Raw genomic sequence first — 8,434 nt, 5'->3', positions numbered from 1 at the left:
TCGAATTGAAGAAAAGACAAATCGGTGATATTGGGTTCATTAACACAAATCTCGTAGATGCATTTATGATTAAATCTCAGGCCAAAGATACCGAGGCCAACCTGCTACAATCGTTTGTATTGAATCAAAACAAAGCTATAATACTCTTCCCTTACGAATTCCAGTGAGTGTTACTGTCTTGTGCATATTCGGTTTCCCTTATTAGTCAAGGTTATAGTAATGTAATTGATGAGTTATGCATGTGTGCGCAGCTCCCACTATATTCTCCAAGAGATTAAGCTTGAGCAGGGACTAGTAACCGTCTTAGACTCGAGACGAAAAGATCCCAACGAGTATGCGGACATGAATCAAATTCTAGAGAAGTAAGTTAAATCGATCATTATCGCACCATATCGGCAACTTTGTTCATTTCCTGATATCAAGTAATTGTTTTCTTTGTCTGACAGGGTTTGGAAAAAATCACCGCAAAAACTCCGGGACTGCCGAAGAAGCTGCAATTTAGACACCCGAAAGTAAGTACTATAGTAGCATGTTCCACGCATCTCCTAGTGATTCAAGCGCTAGTTTCATCAATACCATTTAGCATGCTTGCTAACTATCAGTTTGATTGACCTCTATTTCTTGTAAAGTGATTGTGGCAGGAACCAGGGAATGATTACTTAGGATGCTACATTTGCGAGTCCATCCGCCACGTGACCTGTGAGCGGGGCTACTTTGACAAACAATATGATGTGCGTAAATAATAATATTCACAATTTTATTTTATTACCATCATTTGTGTTCAGTTTCATTTATTCATATATATGTATTGACCCCTTCTTCAAATTAGATATATCGGATGCGGAATGAACTCCTACCAGCACATCGTATGCGAGGAATTCAAGAGGAATTGGCGGCATTCTTTCTTGACCACGTGATCGCTAAAGACGGAGAATACCATGTGAACCCTAATGAGTTGAATTTTAATTAGGAGATTATATTGCAAGAGATAATTATATTGTATATATGTAGCCAGTAGCGTCAGATAGATATACGAGAACTTGTTGTTCGACCAATCTCTCAGAGAAGGAGAGGTGGTCAATATCACTTCTTTTTGTATGCATATGTTCATGACAATCTTCTGTTTCCTTCATTTGCTTACTAGCTAGCGTGTCTAGTCCTCTCTATACGTATAGTATGCAGCGTCGACCAAGCACGGAGATAAGAGAGGACACTTCTCTCTATTCATTAGCTAGCTAACACAATATATGAAACACCTAAATTAACCACCCAAAACCCCCTAACCCCCCCCCTTTCAAAAAAAAAACTCATCACCTGAAATGCTGACGCGTGGATGCCTTTTGGTCCCGGTTGGTGTCACCAACCAGGACTAAAGGCCCCCCTGCCCGAGCTCGCCGCACTGGCCACGTGGAGGCCCATCTGTCTCGGTTCGTGTAAGAACCGGGACTAAAGGCCAAGGGCATTAGTAACGACCTTTTAGTCCCGGTTCCGAAACCGGGATAGAAGGCCCTTACGAACCGGGACAAAAGGCCCTTTTTCTACTAGTGGAATCTTGGCGCAAATCAACGCTCCAAGATCCGCATGTCCCTGGATCCGCGTACTTCACACCATGTGTTTGTACCATTTTTCCACATTATGTTTTTACAAAAATTAGAACCGTTTAAAACTTTATGTGTGCTTGTGATGTTTGATCTGGTTGCTACTTGCTTGTGTGATTGATTGTGTTTTAAATCACAAAAATTATTGTTCTCTCAAGAACTCATCTCCTTGACCCCAAACCTTTGCCCAACGATCATGCCATGTGTATAGGACGAGAAACTATTTTTATAAAATATTATTTTAACCAAAAGGCATTTATTTACTATAAGCTTTCAAAAAACCTTGAGTTGATAATTGTACTACAAGTCCTCAATTTAGAGGATATGTTTTACCCCAAAGATTTTATTTGGACCCTATTATCAAAAATATTTCCCAAAAACCACAAAATAATTATTTTAAAAGTTACTTTCCTATTTTAATTATTTTAAAACTTACTTTCCCAAAACCACAAAACAATTATTTTAAAAGTTATTTTCCTGTTTTATTTATATACATTTTTCTAAAGACAGAAATGGTATTTTGTGAAGGAAAATTAATTCCTTGTTTCAAAAATATTTGAGAAAACTTGGGGAAACTCAGTAGGTATAAATTTTTCATATATAAGAGTTTAAACTTATGGTCATGTTCAAAATATTGTACAAAATGCCTCAAAACCCTTTCTGCCTATTTCAAGCTTTTAAAATATTTCCAATATTCTCAATAAATTCAAGGAAAATTCTGTCAAGTCACACATGAGTTATGTGTTGATCCTACCAAGTTTCATCTCAATCCAAGTTGATTTGGTCAACCAAAATATTCAAAAACCCTCTTTGTCCAGAACCAAATTTGAGCAACTTTACATTGCCAAGTTTATCAAATTATTCTCAAACTTTGCACGAGTGATCTAGACCCAAAATAAGGATGCTACACCAAGTTGTGCATTTTTGGGGATAGATTTTCCTAGCTAGGTCTACAGAAATCTGATTATGTCCATTTCTAGGGTTTTTCATGCTTACATTGTCAACTTTTTTGAGAGCTCAAACCTTGTGATCACCCTTGTTTTTACCTGCCATTAAGTCCTGTTAAATCTCAGAGTAAGTGGGAAAGGATATCTTGCCCAAAACTGCATCAAACACCTTCTCGTGATTGTCCAAAGTGGTTGGTGTCAGCACTTAACTTATTCCCCTTGCCCCCAAAATTTTACCACAACTTCACAAAGACCTCCAGCACCCCTAGTAAGTTTCCTCGCGCCCGACTCCATGATTGCAGGGGTGAAACCCACTTGCAACCCCTTGGACATCACTTCTCCTACTCTCTCTCTCTCTCTCTCTCTCTCTCTCTCTCCTCTCCCTTTCCTGGCCAGCATCCACATCATCCAACGCTCCCTCCCCCTTTGTTAAATCCCCCAGCAGCAAAAGGGCACTAGTGGGCACGCCATAGAGCGTTAGTGGCATCATCATGCCAGCCAAAAAAACGCGCCCTAGAGCGTGCTACAAGACACCCGAGAGAGATGATACGACCCAAACGTATATATAATTTCTGCTTGCTCCATGCAAGTTTTCGGTGATATTGCTATGTGTTTTGTACACTTTCATACATTTTTCAACATATTTGGACTAACCTATTAAATCAGTGCACCCAGTGCCAGTTTTTCTCTGCTGATGTCTGTGAACTGTAGGTTTATATACTTACACTGCCCGAAAAAATCCACAAAAAATATTAAAAAAATCAGCATTCCAGAAGACTCCAGACTGCCGAAGGAGGGCCACAGGGGGCCACCAGGCCTCCAGGCGCCCTGATGGCGCAACCTGCCCCTGGCCGCGCGAGGAGGCCGCCTGGGTGGGGGCCACCCCCTCGGGTGCTCTACCTTGGCTCCTATTTTACCCCCGTGGAGGAAACCCTGATTCGGGAACCCTTTTCTCCAGAAGCAATTCCGATCTCCGCCGCCATCGCCAACAAGTTTCGGGGGACCAGAATTCCCGTGTCGGCACCGCGCTGGGACGAGGAAGTGCCCCCGGATTCATCTCCATCGACGTTACTTCCTCCCTCCATGAAGCGGGAGTAGTTCCTCCTCGGGTTGAGGTCTTCTACAGTAGTTATGTGGTTAATTCTCTCTCCCATGATGTGATGTTGATTGTGATCATAGGCTATGTTAATCTAGGGTGATCCCATGATGTTTCCCCTTCTTTTATGTATTGGATTGATGTACCCACTTGATGTTATCTAGTATAATCTCTGAGAGCATGGTGACAACGGTCTATTGGACATGGATTAGAAGAATATTTTAATGAGTGATTTCCTCTTATGAATTGATTGAAGATTGAGAGTCTGTTGGTGCTTGTCTTTGACTATCCTTGAGATATGTTGTGGTGATTGTGGTACTCTCTTTGGATGGCCGCGGTGACATTGGGAAATCCATAGATGAGAACTACGAACTCTGAGGTGTGCTTTTGTAGCCCTACATAATTCTCGTCCTCTCTTGATCACAAAGGAATGACCTCTGAGTACATCTCCATTGCATGTTTTAGTGGAAATATCATGTGATTAGACTATGTTAATGTTGTTGGGAGTTGCCACTAGTGAAAGTATGAAGCATGGGCCTTGTTTTTCATCATTACTACACCATTTATGCTCACTTTTGTCACTTGCTACATTGCTGTAATTTTTATTACAAATTTATATTACCTTGCTTTGCCACACCTATCACCCATATTTTACCATCTCTTCGCTGAACTAGTGCACCTATACAATTTACCATTGTATTAGGTGTGTTGGGGACACAAGAGACTTCTTGTTTATTAATTGCAGGGTTGCTTGAGAGAGACCATCTTCAACCTCTACCTCCCTGAGTTCGATAAACCTTAGGTCATCCACTTGAGGGAAATTGCTGCTGTCCAACAAACCTCTGCGCTTGGAGGCCCAACATAGTCTACAAGAATAGAAGCGTGCATAGACATCAAGCTATTTCTGGCGCCGTTGTCGGGGAGGTGAGTTCTTGAAGGTATATCTTTAGATCTTGCAATTAAATCTTTTCGTTTCTTGTTTTTATTTTCACTAGTTAGGCTTATGGAAAACTGCACTCTTAGTTCGCTGCTTGGCGAAGGCCGCTTTACCACACCCGTGGTAGAGAAGTCTCCTCCACCTACGGAATGTATCTGATGACCCACAAGTATAGGGGATCAATCGTAGTCCTTTCGATAAGTAAGAATGTCGAACCCAACGAGGAGCAGAAGGATCTGACAAGTGGTTTTCAGCAAGGAAATATCTGCAAGCACTGAGATTGTCGGTAACAAGTGATTGTGTGGTGAGACGATTCGTAGCGAGCAACAAGTAACAAAAGTAGCAATGGTGCAGCGAAATGGCCCAATCCCTTTTGTAGCAAGGGACAAGCCTGGACAAAGTCTTATAGGTGGCAAAATGCTACCGAGGACACACGGGGGATTTCTGTCATGCTAGTTTCATCATGTTCATATGATTCGCGTTCGTTACTTTGATAGTTTGATATGTGGGTGGACCGGCGCTTGGGTACTACCCTTACTTGGACAAGCATCCCACTTATGATTAACCCCTCTCGCAAGCATCCACAACTACGAAAGAAGAATTAAGACAAAGTCTAACCATAGCATTAAACTAGTGGATCCAAATCAACACCTTACGAATCAACGCATAAACTAGGTTTTAAGCTTCCGTCACTCTAGCAACCCATCATCTACTTACTACTTCCCAATGCCTTCCTCTAGGCCCAAATAATGGTGAAGTGTTATGTAGTCGACGTTCACATAACACCACTAGAGAAAAAACAACATACAACATATCAAATTATCGAACGAATACCAAATTCACATGACTACTATTAGCATGACTTATCCCATGTCCTCAGGAACAAAAGTAACTACTCACAAAGCATAATCATATTCATGACCAGAGAGGTAATGAGTAGCATCAAGGATCTGAACATAAACTCTTCCACCAAATAATCCAATTAACATCAACTACAAAGAGTAATCAACACTACTAGCAACCTTACAAGTACCAATCGGAGTCGCGAGACGGAGATTGGTTACAAGTGATGAACTGGGGTTTGGAGATGAGATGGTGCTAATGAAGATGTTGATGGTGACGAGTCCCCTCCAATGAGAGGAGCGTTAGTGATGACGATGGCGGCAATTTTCCCCTTCGGGAGGGAAGTTTCCTCGGCAGGATCGTCCTACCGGAGCTCTAGATTGATTCTGCTCAAGTTCCGCCTCTTGGCGGCAGCGAAACCACGAAAAAGCTCCTCCCTGATTTTTTTTTCCTGGACGAAACCCTCCATATAGCAAAAGAGGGGGAGCAAGTGGGCCAGCAGGGTGCCCACAAGCCCCCATGGCGCGGCCTGGGGGGTTGGCCGCGCCGTGCAGGCTTGTGGCCACCCCCTCGCGCCCCTCTGACACTTCTTCGGCCCAGTATTTTTGATAAATCGGGAAAAAAATCCTCGTTGATTTTTACGGTGTTTGGAGTTGCGCGGAATAGGTATCTCAACTTTGCTCCACTTTCAGGCCAGAATTCCAGTTGCCAGCATTCTCCCTCTTCATGTAAACCTTGCAAAATAAGAGAGAAAAGGCATAAGAATTGTACCGTGAAGTGAAATAACAGCCAAAGAAGTGATAAATATCAACATGAAAACATGATGCAAAATGGACGTATCAACTCCCCCAAGCTTAGACCTCGCTTGTCCTCAAGCGAAAGCCAAGCTCAATAAATATGTCCACATGTTTAGGGAGAGAGGTGTTGACAAAACAAGATACGAACATGCATGCATCATGATCAAGATCAGAACAGCAATACCAACATATAACCTCTCATGCTAAAGTGATAATTCCTTCACAAAGTAAAGCATGGATCAAGAACCTTACTGGGAAGTAACAACCGATAGCCTTTAGTCATTGAAGCAATTGCAATTTATCACAACATCAGAAAGAGTCAAATAAGAGCTTTTAAAGCAAATCCACATACTCAATTATTCTTTCGTTCTCTACAATTGCTACAACTCACGTGGTACTCATGAGATCAAAGTTTCAGCTCGACACAGAGAAAGATAGGGGCTTACAGTTTTGCCTCCCAACTGCTTACCTCAAGGGTAATGTCAACAATAATAATTCATGAATGCCTACCTCCAAGTTGACATATGAATATAGATCTTTCCCAAGCATATGACGTTAGCCAAGATAAAGGCGAAATAGGGAATTGGTGAAGATCACCATGACTCTTTCAAGGGCAAAAAGTAAAGGTACAAGATAGGCCCTTCGCAGAGGGAAGCAAATGTTGTCATGCGCTTTTGAGGTTTGGATGCGTGTCCTCTTAGTGCGGAGGAACGTCACTTCATATTGCCTCCTGTGATAAAGAACTTTATTATGCAGTCTGTCGCTTTTATGTCTTCCTCATCACAGGTTCGTATAAAGCTTGTTTTCCACACACTAATAGATCATACATATTAGAGAGCAATTTTTATTGCTTGCACCGATGACAACTTACTTGAGGGATCTTATTCAATCCATAGGTAGGTATGGTGGACTCTCGTGGCAAAACTGGTTTGAAGATTTATAGATGCACAAATAGTATCTCTACTTGGTGCGGGAGTTTTGGCTAATATGAGGTGGAAGCAATCGTCACATGCTAAGGGATCTCTAATCATATAAAATTGTTCGGAGCCAAGCAAACACAATTCATTATGCTGTCTTCCTTGTCCAACATCTACTTATAGGCATGCAATAGTTTGGTGAGTGTTCACAATCATAGATGGTGTCAAAGATGATATATTTATATGTGAACCTCTCCTTCTTTATCACTTCCTATTAATTGCAACAATGACCAAGGTCTACGTTTGCCTACCCTCAACAAGTTTCAATCCTCATTCTTTTCATATGTGAAGCCATCACTTCCCATAAGATCATTACATGATCTTTCATGCTTTGGTTCTATTCTCACTCTTTTGATCATGGCAAGAGGCAAAGCCCTTCAACTAATACACTCTTTATTATATGGCTCACGAGCAAGAATACATCGGGGGTGACACAAAGCAAAACTCAAGACTAAAACACTAAGACTTTTAAACTACTAGAGAAAAAGTAAACTGAAAAGGAAAACTAAAACAAAGGTAAAGGTAAAATATGTGATGGTGATACGATACCGGGGCAACTCCCCCAAGCTTGGCAAAAGCCAAGGGGATTGCCCATACCAATGCTTAGTTGTCTTCCTTTGGTGGTGATGGTGGAGTTGTTGCAACATGAGTTTGATCCTCCGTCTTCCAAGGCATAGGTGTTCCATCATGGAGGGATGAACGAGTCTCCGGAATCCTCAAATCTGCAGCCAACCTTATTGATTTAAATCTATACTCATACTCATAGTTTTGGTTCTGCAGGTCATAGATCTGGCCCTGGAGTTGATCAACCCAGTCATAGAGCCTGGAGAGATCCTTCCCAATGTCATTGGTATCAATCCTGTGCTTGTTGCTGAACTCTGTGATCATCATGTGGTTGGCGTTGAGTCCACACTCCACCATCCCTTGGCACTTGAAGACTTGTTGCTCCATTGCTTCGAGCCTCGTCTCCATGCTTCCGGTCTTCTTAGGCCGCTCAACATCACGGATGTGCAACATCCCCTCACGCATCTCGATAGATTGAGGGTGTTGCAGCACTTTCGTGAGGTAGGGATTGATGACCTTCTCAAAGATCTTGTCCTTCGGAGCTTTTGGGGAAGTCATAGCGATCTAGATCTGCAACAGAAACAGGCTCGAAATGAAAAACAGAGGAAATCTGCGTGATGCAGGGGTCAGACCAAACGGAAGTATATATAATGATTTTTTCCAGACCAGAAGAAG

This window comes from Hordeum vulgare, chromosome 2H (genome assembly GCF_904849725.1).
Source record: "Hordeum vulgare subsp. vulgare chromosome 2H, MorexV3_pseudomolecules_assembly, whole genome shotgun sequence".
In the NCBI taxonomy this organism is placed as follows: domain Eukaryota; kingdom Viridiplantae; phylum Streptophyta; class Magnoliopsida; order Poales; family Poaceae; genus Hordeum; species Hordeum vulgare.
The sequence above is the reverse complement of the archived record's forward strand: the minus strand, read 5'-3'. Positions refer to the sequence as shown.